The sequence below is a fragment of the Lepisma saccharinum genome, unplaced genomic scaffold (genome assembly GCF_977018435.1).
Source record: "Lepisma saccharinum unplaced genomic scaffold, izLepSacc3.1 HAP1_SCAFFOLD_250, whole genome shotgun sequence".
NCBI lineage: Eukaryota > Metazoa > Arthropoda > Insecta > Zygentoma > Lepismatidae > Lepisma > Lepisma saccharinum.
This window is the reverse complement of record NW_028143016.1, coordinates 399,968-412,747: the sequence shown is the minus strand read 5'-3', so window position 1 is coordinate 412,747 and position 12,780 is coordinate 399,968. Positions and strand designations below refer to the sequence as shown.

The 12,780-nt window shown below is 47.6% G+C and overlaps 5 non-coding genes and 3 pseudogenes across 5 annotated transcripts; all 8 read left to right on the top strand.

Moving 5' to 3' along the window:
* The first annotated feature begins 1,777 nt into the window (after positions 1-1,777).
* Positions 1,778-1,915, top strand: LOC145982563 (U2 spliceosomal RNA; annotated as a pseudogene).
* Positions 1,916-3,033: 1,118 nt separating this feature from the next.
* Positions 3,034-3,226, top strand: LOC145982558 (U2 spliceosomal RNA). The gene has a single exon (XR_014441073.1). It is a non-coding gene; the product is annotated as a U2 spliceosomal RNA (small nuclear RNA).
* A 1,118-nt stretch (positions 3,227-4,344) lies between these two features.
* LOC145982616 (U2 spliceosomal RNA) lies at positions 4,345-4,537 on the top strand. Its single transcript, XR_014441116.1, has one exon. It is a non-coding gene; the product is annotated as a U2 spliceosomal RNA (small nuclear RNA).
* Positions 4,538-5,655: 1,118 nt separating this feature from the next.
* LOC145982604 (U2 spliceosomal RNA) lies at positions 5,656-5,848 on the top strand. Its single transcript, XR_014441105.1, has one exon. It is a non-coding gene; the product is annotated as a U2 spliceosomal RNA (small nuclear RNA).
* A 1,855-nt stretch (positions 5,849-7,703) lies between these two features.
* Positions 7,704-7,841, top strand: LOC145982562 (U2 spliceosomal RNA; annotated as a pseudogene).
* A 1,118-nt stretch (positions 7,842-8,959) lies between these two features.
* LOC145982593 (U2 spliceosomal RNA) lies at positions 8,960-9,152 on the top strand. Its single transcript, XR_014441094.1, has one exon. It is a non-coding gene; the product is annotated as a U2 spliceosomal RNA (small nuclear RNA).
* Positions 9,153-10,270: 1,118 nt separating this feature from the next.
* LOC145982581 (U2 spliceosomal RNA) lies at positions 10,271-10,463 on the top strand. Its single transcript, XR_014441083.1, has one exon. It is a non-coding gene; the product is annotated as a U2 spliceosomal RNA (small nuclear RNA).
* Positions 10,464-12,318: 1,855 nt separating this feature from the next.
* Positions 12,319-12,456, top strand: LOC145982561 (U2 spliceosomal RNA; annotated as a pseudogene).
* Positions 12,457-12,780: the final 324 nt, after the last annotated feature.

Sequence of the window (12,780 nt, the reverse complement as noted above, 5' to 3'; positions counted from 1 at the left end):
TTTTTTGGCATATACTTAAAAGAGACGGGCCTTGGCTGAACAGTCTCTAACTGCGTATTTTTTGTCTTTTAGCTTATATTCGTGTTTTCTCTGTTATAGTACTTGAAGAAAAGTTGACTGCCATTCAGCAGGTGCCAGCCCTCATCTCGCCGAAATACTCCAGAGGCGTACCATCCAGCGGAGATCCAGCCCCCGTTCTTCCGAGGTTCCAGAGGCGAGCTGGCCCTGACTGGTAGAGGTGGACTGCCATCCAGCAGGGAACCAGCCCCTGTCCCGCCGAAGCTCCTGAGGCGTACCATCCAGCGGGGATCCAGCCCCCGTTCTTCCGAGGTTCCAGAGGCGTGCTGAGGCGTACCATCCAGCGGGTATCCAGCCCCCGTTCTTCCGAGGTTCCAGAGGCGTGCTGAGGCGTACCATCCAGCGGGGTTCCAGCCCCTGTGCCGCCGAAGCTCCAGGGGCGTACCATCCAGCGGGGATTCAGCCCCCGTTCTTCCGAGGTTCCAGAGGTGTGCTGAGGCGTACCATCCAGCGGGGAACCAGCACCCGTATCGCCGAAGCTCTGGAGGAGTACCATCCAGCAGGGAACCAGCCCCTGTCCCGCCGAAGCTCCTGAGGCGTACCATCCAGCGGGGATCCAGCCCCCGTTCTTCCGAGATTCCAGAGGCGTGCTGAGGAGTACCATCCAGCGGGGTTCCAGCCCCTGTGCCGCCGAAGCTCCAGGGGCGTACCATCCAGCGGGGATTCAGCCCCCGTTCTTCCGAGGTTTCAGAGGCGTGCTGAGGCGTACCATCCAGCGGGGAACCAGCACCCGTATCGCCGAAGCTCTGGAGGAGTACCATCCAGCAGGGAGCCAGCCCCCGTTTCGCCGAAGTTTCAGGGACGTGCCAGCCCCTGATAGGAGGGGTGGACTGCCATCCGGCGGGGAGCCAGCTCCGACCATAGGAGGTGGACTGCGATCCAGTGAGGAGCCAGTCCGTGTCATTCTGGGGTGTGTTGCCTAGGTCTGGGGCATACCAGCGAAGGCCGCTTCCAGCAGTGAACTTGCCCTGTCAAGAGATTTGGCCTCTGTTACCTTGAAGACTGCAGCGGGACTTAATGGCGGACTGGACCGGACCGATGATGAAGATCCCATCTTTAAGAGCGGGTATAGTTATCGTTTATAACTAAGAACTATAATATTCTTATTTTGTTGTTCTAATATGTCTGTTAGCTCGTGTCGATCAACAATGGAAGAGGATAGTGTGATTCTTGAAATTCCTCTTCCTTCTACATTTAAATGCACCAAATGCTTTACTAATATTGCTAGTGGCTCTGCCAAAAGGGGTACCTTCGGTGAATATAAAACTCACAATGACCTATATAAACATGTCAAAAAATACCATAAAGGTACTTTGCTGACCTTTAAATGTTCGAAATGTGGGTTACTATTTGACTTATTAAAACAAGGAAAATCACACTTTAAGGTCTGTAAAAGCTCATGTGAAGAGTGTGTTAGTGATAGTCCCCTAGGTGTAGTTGAAGATTTGGTAGTCGAGAATAATGTGACTATTAATGATACTTTAAGCATTACGGGTAATAAAAGCTATGTAGGGATGATCAACGGAAGCTTACTGTTTGAGGACAATAACGAGTTCTTGACTGTTAATGACGATGACGATAACCCGTCTGATACTCATTTGCTTGACAGGGAGAATTTAGTTGTTGCCACCTCTACCCCTATCCCAATTCAAGTTACCGGGATCGAAGGCAATAGCAAAGATATTGCGTTGTGGAGTCGTCCTCTGGACTCTAGTAAACTGGTGACTGATTAAATATTAAACTGATTTTTGGAAACAGGTGAGGCGGTCGTGGCTTGCCACACCCTCACCACCTGTCGGCCCGGCATTGCAGTACAGTCGGGAACGGCAGACCTTATCGAATGCAAAAAAAAACGATTAACCCAAAAATGTGTTTAATATTTTGGATTTCTGCAATGTCAATTGATCGGATATTTAGTTGACTACAGAACATGCGACATTTCCATTGAAAAGCTTACTCTACTTCTTTCACTTCCCTTTACGTCGCGTTACTACCATTTCGGATAATCGCGACGATGGATAGCAGGATGGAACATTTTCTATATTTCCAACTTCCCTCTCTTCGTAACGCTTAACACTGACCACTCCAGCACAGAGGCTCGCCCACACATGAACCATGTCCTCGATTTCTCTAGGTAATTTCCAATGTTCATTTGTCACTTTAGGTAAGGCGATTCACACATGCACACCACTCAAATTGCCCTCTCTGTGCCTATCTTTCTTTCATATCACTTTTCTCCACAACCTTTCGCAATGCTCAATACAGCGTCACAGCTTGTCTCCCGTTCGTTTAAACCCGTACCGAGGCATTCACGGTGTGTGCAACAGGCACCTTTTCGGTGTCAAATGGGAACAATTTCGTTTCGCGAAATGTATCCACTTCTGCAATTTTACACTTTTTCCTCCTCATGTGGCCTCTTTTCTATTTCTGCAATACACACACTTATATTAAAAGGTATTACGTAAACCCACATGCGTTGCTTTTTAGTTGTACACTGCGAAACTAGAGTCAAGTTGGGCCAATGCTACCTACATTCCCCGATGGCCGCATTTCATTCTATTTACTGCGATCCAGAAATATTAGCAGCTTGGGCGTCCAATGGCGGGAAACCAGTGACGACTCTACGATCGTGCGCCAGTGAGGGAAAATCCACGCTGCGCGAGGGAATTTCTCAGAGCACCGGAAACGGAACCTGTTTTCTAGCCATTGGTATAAGTACCTGGCCCTCAAAAAGTGTCACTCCAGATCACTTCCTTTCCTCACCCTGACAAATTGTGGTGCATATCGGCAAATCTCAGACATCAATTAAATGTGTCCTTCTGGCCTGCGTTTAAATACATGTTCATTTGTGATCAGAAATCTTGTGATCAATCTGCAGGGTCAACGGAACTGTGACTCCCACGGCCAGGTAAGCTGTTGTTCACGTACATTTTTACACTTTTTGCACCAAACCCCATCGCTTCTCGGCCTTTTGGCTAAGATCAAAGTGTAGTATCTGTTCTTATCAGCTTAATATCTGATACGACCTGCATTGCAGGTCCAGTATATTAAACTGATTTTTGGAAACAGGTGAGGCGGTCGTGGCTTGCCACACCCTCACCACCTGTCGGCCCGGCATTGCAGTACAGTCGGGAACGGCAGACCTTATCGAATGCAAAAAAAAACGATTAACCCAAAAATGTGTTTAATATTTTGGATTTCTGCAATGTCAATTGATCGGATATTTAGTTGACTACAGAACATGCGACATTTCCATTGAAAAGCTTACTCTACTTCTTTCACTTCCCTTTACGTCGCGTTACTACCATTTCGGATAATCGCGACGATGGATAGCAGGATGGAACATTTTCTATATTTCCAACTTCCCTCTCTTCGTAACGCTTAACACTGACCACTCCAGCACAGAGGCTCGCCCACACATGAACCATGTCCTCGATTTCTCTAGGTAATTTCCAATGTTCATTTGTCACTTTAGGTAAGGCGATTCACACATGCACACCACTCAAATTGCCCTCTCTGTGCCTATCTTTCTTTCATATCACTTTTCTCCACAACCTTTCGCAATGCTCAATACAGCGTCACAGCTTGTCTCCCGTTCGTTTAAACCCGTACCGAGGCATTCACGGTGTGTGCAACAGGCACCTTTTCGGTGTCAAATGGGAACAATTTCGTTTCGCGAAATGTATCCACTTCTGCAATTTTACACTTTTTCCTCCTCATGTGGCCTCTTTTCTATTTCTGCAATACACACACTTATATTAAAAGGTATTACGTAAACCCACATGCGTTGCTTTTTAGTTGTACACTGCGAAACTAGAGTCAAGTTGGGCCAATGCTACCTACATTCCCCGATGGCCGCATTTCATTCTATTTACTGCGATCCAGAAATATTAGCAGCTTGGGCGTCCAATGGCGGGAAACCAGTGACGACTCTACGATCGTGCGCCAGTGAGGGAAAATCCACGCTGCGCGAGGGAATTTCTCAGAGCACCGGAAACGGAACCTGTTTTCTAGCCATTGGTATAAGTACCTGGCCCTCAAAAAGTGTCACTCCAGATCACTTCCTTTCCTCACCCTGACAAATTGTGGTGCATATCGGCAAATCTCAGACATCAATTAAATGTGTCCTTCTGGCCTGCGTTTAAATACATGTTCATTTGTGATCAGAAATCTTGTGATCAATCTGCAGGGTCAACGGAACTGTGACTCCCACGGCCAGGTAAGCTGTTGTTCACGTACATTTTTACACTTTTTGCACCAAACCCCATCGCTTCTCGGCCTTTTGGCTAAGATCAAAGTGTAGTATCTGTTCTTATCAGCTTAATATCTGATACGACCTGCATTGCAGGTCCAGTATATTAAACTGATTTTTGGAAACAGGTGAGGCGGTCGTGGCTTGCCACACCCTCACCACCTGTCGGCCCGGCATTGCAGTACAGTCGGGAACGGCAGACCTTATCGAATGCAAAAAAAAACGATTAACCCAAAAATGTGTTTAATATTTTGGATTTCTGCAATGTCAATTGATCGGATATTTAGTTGACTACAGAACATGCGACATTTCCATTGAAAAGCTTACTCTACTTCTTTCACTTCCCTTTACGTCGCGTTACTACCATTTCGGATAATCGCGACGATGGATAGCAGGATGGAACATTTTCTATATTTCCAACTTCCCTCTCTTCGTAACGCTTAACACTGACCACTCCAGCACAGAGGCTCGCCCACACATGAACCATGTCCTCGATTTCTCTAGGTAATTTCCAATGTTCATTTGTCACTTTAGGTAAGGCGATTCACACATGCACACCACTCAAATTGCCCTCTCTGTGCCTATCTTTCTTTCATATCACTTTTCTCCACAACCTTTCGCAATGCTCAATACAGCGTCACAGCTTGTCTCCCGTTCGTTTAAACCCGTACCGAGGCATTCACGGTGTGTGCAACAGGCACCTTTTCGGTGTCAAATGGGAACAATTTCGTTTCGCGAAATGTATCCACTTCTGCAATTTTACACTTTTTCCTCCTCATGTGGCCTCTTTTCTATTTCTGCAATACACACACTTATATTAAAAGGTATTACGTAAACCCACATGCGTTGCTTTTTAGTTGTACACTGCGAAACTAGAGTCAAGTTGGGCCAATGCTACCTACATTCCCCGATGGCCGCATTTCATTCTATTTACTGCGATCCAGAAATATTAGCAGCTTGGGCGTCCAATGGCGGGAAACCAGTGACGACTCTACGATCGTGCGCCAGTGAGGGAAAATCCACGCTGCGCGAGGGAATTTCTCAGAGCACCGGAAACGGAACCTGTTTTCTAGCCATTGGTATAAGTACCTGGCCCTCAAAAAGTGTCACTCCAGATCACTTCCTTTCCTCACCCTGACAAATTGTGGTGCATATCGGCAAATCTCAGACATCAATTAAATGTGTCCTTCTGGCCTGCGTTTAAATACATGTTCATTTGTGATCAGAAATCTTGTGATCAATCTGCAGGGTCAACGGAACTGTGACTCCCACGGCCAGGTAAGCTGTTGTTCACGTACATTTTTACACTTTTTGCACCAAACCCCATCGCTTCTCGGCCTTTTGGCTAAGATCAAAGTGTAGTATCTGTTCTTATCAGCTTAATATCTGATACGACCTGCATTGCAGGTCCAGTATATTAAACTGATTTTTGGAAACAGGTGAGGCGGTCGTGGCTTGCCACACCCTCACCACCTGTCGGCCCGGCATTGCAGTACAGTCGGGAACGGCAGACCTTATCGAATGCATATGGCTAAGATCAAAGTGTAGTATCTGTTCTTATCAGCTTAATTATTAATAACGGGCTACACTTTGATATTTTTTGGCATATACTTAAAAGAGACGGGCCTTGGCTGAACAGTCTCTAACTGCGTATTTTTTGTCTTTTAGCTTATATTCGTGTTTTCTCTGTTATAGTACTTGAAGAAAAGTTGACTGCCATTCAGCAGGTGCCAGCCCTCATCTCGCCGAAATACTCCAGAGGCGTACCATCCAGCGGAGATCCAGCCCCCGTTCTTCCGAGGTTCCAGAGGCGAGCTGGCCCTGACTGGTAGAGGTGGACTGCCATCCAGCAGGGAACCAGCCCCTGTCCCGCCGAAGCTCCTGAGGCGTACCATCCAGCGGGGATCCAGCCCCCGTTCTTCCGAGGTTCCAGAGGCGTGCTGAGGCGTACCATCCAGCGGGTATCCAGCCCCCGTTCTTCCGAGGTTCCAGAGGCGTGCTGAGGCGTACCATCCAGCGGGGTTCCAGCCCCTGTGCCGCCGAAGCTCCAGGGGCGTACCATCCAGCGGGGATTCAGCCCCCGTTCTTCCGAGGTTCCAGAGGTGTGCTGAGGCGTACCATCCAGCGGGGAACCAGCACCCGTATCGCCGAAGCTCTGGAGGAGTACCATCCAGCAGGGAACCAGCCCCTGTCCCGCCGAAGCTCCTGAGGCGTACCATCCAGCGGGGATCCAGCCCCCGTTCTTCCGAGATTCCAGAGGCGTGCTGAGGAGTACCATCCAGCGGGGTTCCAGCCCCTGTGCCGCCGAAGCTCCAGGGGCGTACCATCCAGCGGGGATTCAGCCCCCGTTCTTCCGAGGTTTCAGAGGCGTGCTGAGGCGTACCATCCAGCGGGGAACCAGCACCCGTATCGCCGAAGCTCTGGAGGAGTACCATCCAGCAGGGAGCCAGCCCCCGTTTCGCCGAAGTTTCAGGGACGTGCCAGCCCCTGATAGGAGGGGTGGACTGCCATCCGGCGGGGAGCCAGCTCCGACCATAGGAGGTGGACTGCGATCCAGTGAGGAGCCAGTCCGTGTCATTCTGGGGTGTGTTGCCTAGGTCTGGGGCATACCAGCGAAGGCCGCTTCCAGCAGTGAACTTGCCCTGTCAAGAGATTTGGCCTCTGTTACCTTGAAGACTGCAGCGGGACTTAATGGCGGACTGGACCGGACCGATGATGAAGATCCCATCTTTAAGAGCGGGTATAGTTATCGTTTATAACTAAGAACTATAATATTCTTATTTTGTTGTTCTAATATGTCTGTTAGCTCGTGTCGATCAACAATGGAAGAGGATAGTGTGATTCTTGAAATTCCTCTTCCTTCTACATTTAAATGCACCAAATGCTTTACTAATATTGCTAGTGGCTCTGCCAAAAGGGGTACCTTCGGTGAATATAAAACTCACAATGACCTATATAAACATGTCAAAAAATACCATAAAGGTACTTTGCTGACCTTTAAATGTTCGAAATGTGGGTTACTATTTGACTTATTAAAACAAGGAAAATCACACTTTAAGGTCTGTAAAAGCTCATGTGAAGAGTGTGTTAGTGATAGTCCCCTAGGTGTAGTTGAAGATTTGGTAGTCGAGAATAATGTGACTATTAATGATACTTTAAGCATTACGGGTAATAAAAGCTATGTAGGGATGATCAACGGAAGCTTACTGTTTGAGGACAATAACGAGTTCTTGACTGTTAATGACGATGACGATAACCCGTCTGATACTCATTTGCTTGACAGGGAGAATTTAGTTGTTGCCACCTCTACCCCTATCCCAATTCAAGTTACCGGGATCGAAGGCAATAGCAAAGATATTGCGTTGTGGAGTCGTCCTCTGGACTCTAGTAAACTGGTGACTGATTAAATATTAAACTGATTTTTGGAAACAGGTGAGGCGGTCGTGGCTTGCCACACCCTCACCACCTGTCGGCCCGGCATTGCAGTACAGTCGGGAACGGCAGACCTTATCGAATGCAAAAAAAAACGATTAACCCAAAAATGTGTTTAATATTTTGGATTTCTGCAATGTCAATTGATCGGATATTTAGTTGACTACAGAACATGCGACATTTCCATTGAAAAGCTTACTCTACTTCTTTCACTTCCCTTTACGTCGCGTTACTACCATTTCGGATAATCGCGACGATGGATAGCAGGATGGAACATTTTCTATATTTCCAACTTCCCTCTCTTCGTAACGCTTAACACTGACCACTCCAGCACAGAGGCTCGCCCACACATGAACCATGTCCTCGATTTCTCTAGGTAATTTCCAATGTTCATTTGTCACTTTAGGTAAGGCGATTCACACATGCACACCACTCAAATTGCCCTCTCTGTGCCTATCTTTCTTTCATATCACTTTTCTCCACAACCTTTCGCAATGCTCAATACAGCGTCACAGCTTGTCTCCCGTTCGTTTAAACCCGTACCGAGGCATTCACGGTGTGTGCAACAGGCACCTTTTCGGTGTCAAATGGGAACAATTTCGTTTCGCGAAATGTATCCACTTCTGCAATTTTACACTTTTTCCTCCTCATGTGGCCTCTTTTCTATTTCTGCAATACACACACTTATATTAAAAGGTATTACGTAAACCCACATGCGTTGCTTTTTAGTTGTACACTGCGAAACTAGAGTCAAGTTGGGCCAATGCTACCTACATTCCCCGATGGCCGCATTTCATTCTATTTACTGCGATCCAGAAATATTAGCAGCTTGGGCGTCCAATGGCGGGAAACCAGTGACGACTCTACGATCGTGCGCCAGTGAGGGAAAATCCACGCTGCGCGAGGGAATTTCTCAGAGCACCGGAAACGGAACCTGTTTTCTAGCCATTGGTATAAGTACCTGGCCCTCAAAAAGTGTCACTCCAGATCACTTCCTTTCCTCACCCTGACAAATTGTGGTGCATATCGGCAAATCTCAGACATCAATTAAATGTGTCCTTCTGGCCTGCGTTTAAATACATGTTCATTTGTGATCAGAAATCTTGTGATCAATCTGCAGGGTCAACGGAACTGTGACTCCCACGGCCAGGTAAGCTGTTGTTCACGTACATTTTTACACTTTTTGCACCAAACCCCATCGCTTCTCGGCCTTTTGGCTAAGATCAAAGTGTAGTATCTGTTCTTATCAGCTTAATATCTGATACGACCTGCATTGCAGGTCCAGTATATTAAACTGATTTTTGGAAACAGGTGAGGCGGTCGTGGCTTGCCACACCCTCACCACCTGTCGGCCCGGCATTGCAGTACAGTCGGGAACGGCAGACCTTATCGAATGCAAAAAAAAACGATTAACCCAAAAATGTGTTTAATATTTTGGATTTCTGCAATGTCAATTGATCGGATATTTAGTTGACTACAGAACATGCGACATTTCCATTGAAAAGCTTACTCTACTTCTTTCACTTCCCTTTACGTCGCGTTACTACCATTTCGGATAATCGCGACGATGGATAGCAGGATGGAACATTTTCTATATTTCCAACTTCCCTCTCTTCGTAACGCTTAACACTGACCACTCCAGCACAGAGGCTCGCCCACACATGAACCATGTCCTCGATTTCTCTAGGTAATTTCCAATGTTCATTTGTCACTTTAGGTAAGGCGATTCACACATGCACACCACTCAAATTGCCCTCTCTGTGCCTATCTTTCTTTCATATCACTTTTCTCCACAACCTTTCGCAATGCTCAATACAGCGTCACAGCTTGTCTCCCGTTCGTTTAAACCCGTACCGAGGCATTCACGGTGTGTGCAACAGGCACCTTTTCGGTGTCAAATGGGAACAATTTCGTTTCGCGAAATGTATCCACTTCTGCAATTTTACACTTTTTCCTCCTCATGTGGCCTCTTTTCTATTTCTGCAATACACACACTTATATTAAAAGGTATTACGTAAACCCACATGCGTTGCTTTTTAGTTGTACACTGCGAAACTAGAGTCAAGTTGGGCCAATGCTACCTACATTCCCCGATGGCCGCATTTCATTCTATTTACTGCGATCCAGAAATATTAGCAGCTTGGGCGTCCAATGGCGGGAAACCAGTGACGACTCTACGATCGTGCGCCAGTGAGGGAAAATCCACGCTGCGCGAGGGAATTTCTCAGAGCACCGGAAACGGAACCTGTTTTCTAGCCATTGGTATAAGTACCTGGCCCTCAAAAAGTGTCACTCCAGATCACTTCCTTTCCTCACCCTGACAAATTGTGGTGCATATCGGCAAATCTCAGACATCAATTAAATGTGTCCTTCTGGCCTGCGTTTAAATACATGTTCATTTGTGATCAGAAATCTTGTGATCAATCTGCAGGGTCAACGGAACTGTGACTCCCACGGCCAGGTAAGCTGTTGTTCACGTACATTTTTACACTTTTTGCACCAAACCCCATCGCTTCTCGGCCTTTTGGCTAAGATCAAAGTGTAGTATCTGTTCTTATCAGCTTAATATCTGATACGACCTGCATTGCAGGTCCAGTATATTAAACTGATTTTTGGAAACAGGTGAGGCGGTCGTGGCTTGCCACACCCTCACCACCTGTCGGCCCGGCATTGCAGTACAGTCGGGAACGGCAGACCTTATCGAATGCATATGGCTAAGATCAAAGTGTAGTATCTGTTCTTATCAGCTTAATTATTAATAACGGGCTACACTTTGATATTTTTTGGCATATACTTAAAAGAGACGGGCCTTGGCTGAACAGTCTCTAACTGCGTATTTTTTGTCTTTTAGCTTATATTCGTGTTTTCTCTGTTATAGTACTTGAAGAAAAGTTGACTGCCATTCAGCAGGTGCCAGCCCTCATCTCGCCGAAATACTCCAGAGGCGTACCATCCAGCGGAGATCCAGCCCCCGTTCTTCCGAGGTTCCAGAGGCGAGCTGGCCCTGACTGGTAGAGGTGGACTGCCATCCAGCAGGGAACCAGCCCCTGTCCCGCCGAAGCTCCTGAGGCGTACCATCCAGCGGGGATCCAGCCCCCGTTCTTCCGAGGTTCCAGAGGCGTGCTGAGGCGTACCATCCAGCGGGTATCCAGCCCCCGTTCTTCCGAGGTTCCAGAGGCGTGCTGAGGCGTACCATCCAGCGGGGTTCCAGCCCCTGTGCCGCCGAAGCTCCAGGGGCGTACCATCCAGCGGGGATTCAGCCCCCGTTCTTCCGAGGTTCCAGAGGTGTGCTGAGGCGTACCATCCAGCGGGGAACCAGCACCCGTATCGCCGAAGCTCTGGAGGAGTACCATCCAGCAGGGAACCAGCCCCTGTCCCGCCGAAGCTCCTGAGGCGTACCATCCAGCGGGGATCCAGCCCCCGTTCTTCCGAGATTCCAGAGGCGTGCTGAGGAGTACCATCCAGCGGGGTTCCAGCCCCTGTGCCGCCGAAGCTCCAGGGGCGTACCATCCAGCGGGGATTCAGCCCCCGTTCTTCCGAGGTTTCAGAGGCGTGCTGAGGCGTACCATCCAGCGGGGAACCAGCACCCGTATCGCCGAAGCTCTGGAGGAGTACCATCCAGCAGGGAGCCAGCCCCCGTTTCGCCGAAGTTTCAGGGACGTGCCAGCCCCTGATAGGAGGGGTGGACTGCCATCCGGCGGGGAGCCAGCTCCGACCATAGGAGGTGGACTGCGATCCAGTGAGGAGCCAGTCCGTGTCATTCTGGGGTGTGTTGCCTAGGTCTGGGGCATACCAGCGAAGGCCGCTTCCAGCAGTGAACTTGCCCTGTCAAGAGATTTGGCCTCTGTTACCTTGAAGACTGCAGCGGGACTTAATGGCGGACTGGACCGGACCGATGATGAAGATCCCATCTTTAAGAGCGGGTATAGTTATCGTTTATAACTAAGAACTATAATATTCTTATTTTGTTGTTCTAATATGTCTGTTAGCTCGTGTCGATCAACAATGGAAGAGGATAGTGTGATTCTTGAAATTCCTCTTCCTTCTACATTTAAATGCACCAAATGCTTTACTAATATTGCTAGTGGCTCTGCCAAAAGGGGTACCTTCGGTGAATATAAAACTCACAATGACCTATATAAACATGTCAAAAAATACCATAAAGGTACTTTGCTGACCTTTAAATGTTCGAAATGTGGGTTACTATTTGACTTATTAAAACAAGGAAAATCACACTTTAAGGTCTGTAAAAGCTCATGTGAAGAGTGTGTTAGTGATAGTCCCCTAGGTGTAGTTGAAGATTTGGTAGTCGAGAATAATGTGACTATTAATGATACTTTAAGCATTACGGGTAATAAAAGCTATGTAGGGATGATCAACGGAAGCTTACTGTTTGAGGACAATAACGAGTTCTTGACTGTTAATGACGATGACGATAACCCGTCTGATACTCATTTGCTTGACAGGGAGAATTTAGTTGTTGCCACCTCTACCCCTATCCCAATTCAAGTTACCGGGATCGAAGGCAATAGCAAAGATATTGCGTTGTGGAGTCGTCCTCTGGACTCTAGTAAACTGGTGACTGATTAAATATTAAACTGATTTTTGGAAACAGGTGAGGCGGTCGTGGCTTGCCACACCCTCACCACCTGTCGGCCCGGCATTGCAGTACAGTCGGGAACGGCAGACCTTATCGAATGCAAAAAAAAACGATTAACCCAAAAATGTGTTTAATATTTTGGATTTCTGCAATGTCAATTGATCGGATATTTAGTTGACTACAGAACATGCGACATTTCCATTGAAAAGCTTACTCTACTTCTTTCACTTCCCTTTACGTCGCGTTACTACCATTTCGGATAATCGCGACGATGGATAGCAGGATGGAACATTTTCTATATTTCCAACTTCCCTCTCTTCGTAACGCTTAACACTGACCACTCCAGCACAGAGGCTCGCCCACACATGAACCATGTCCTCGATTTCTCTAGGTAATTTCCAATGTTCATTTGTCACTT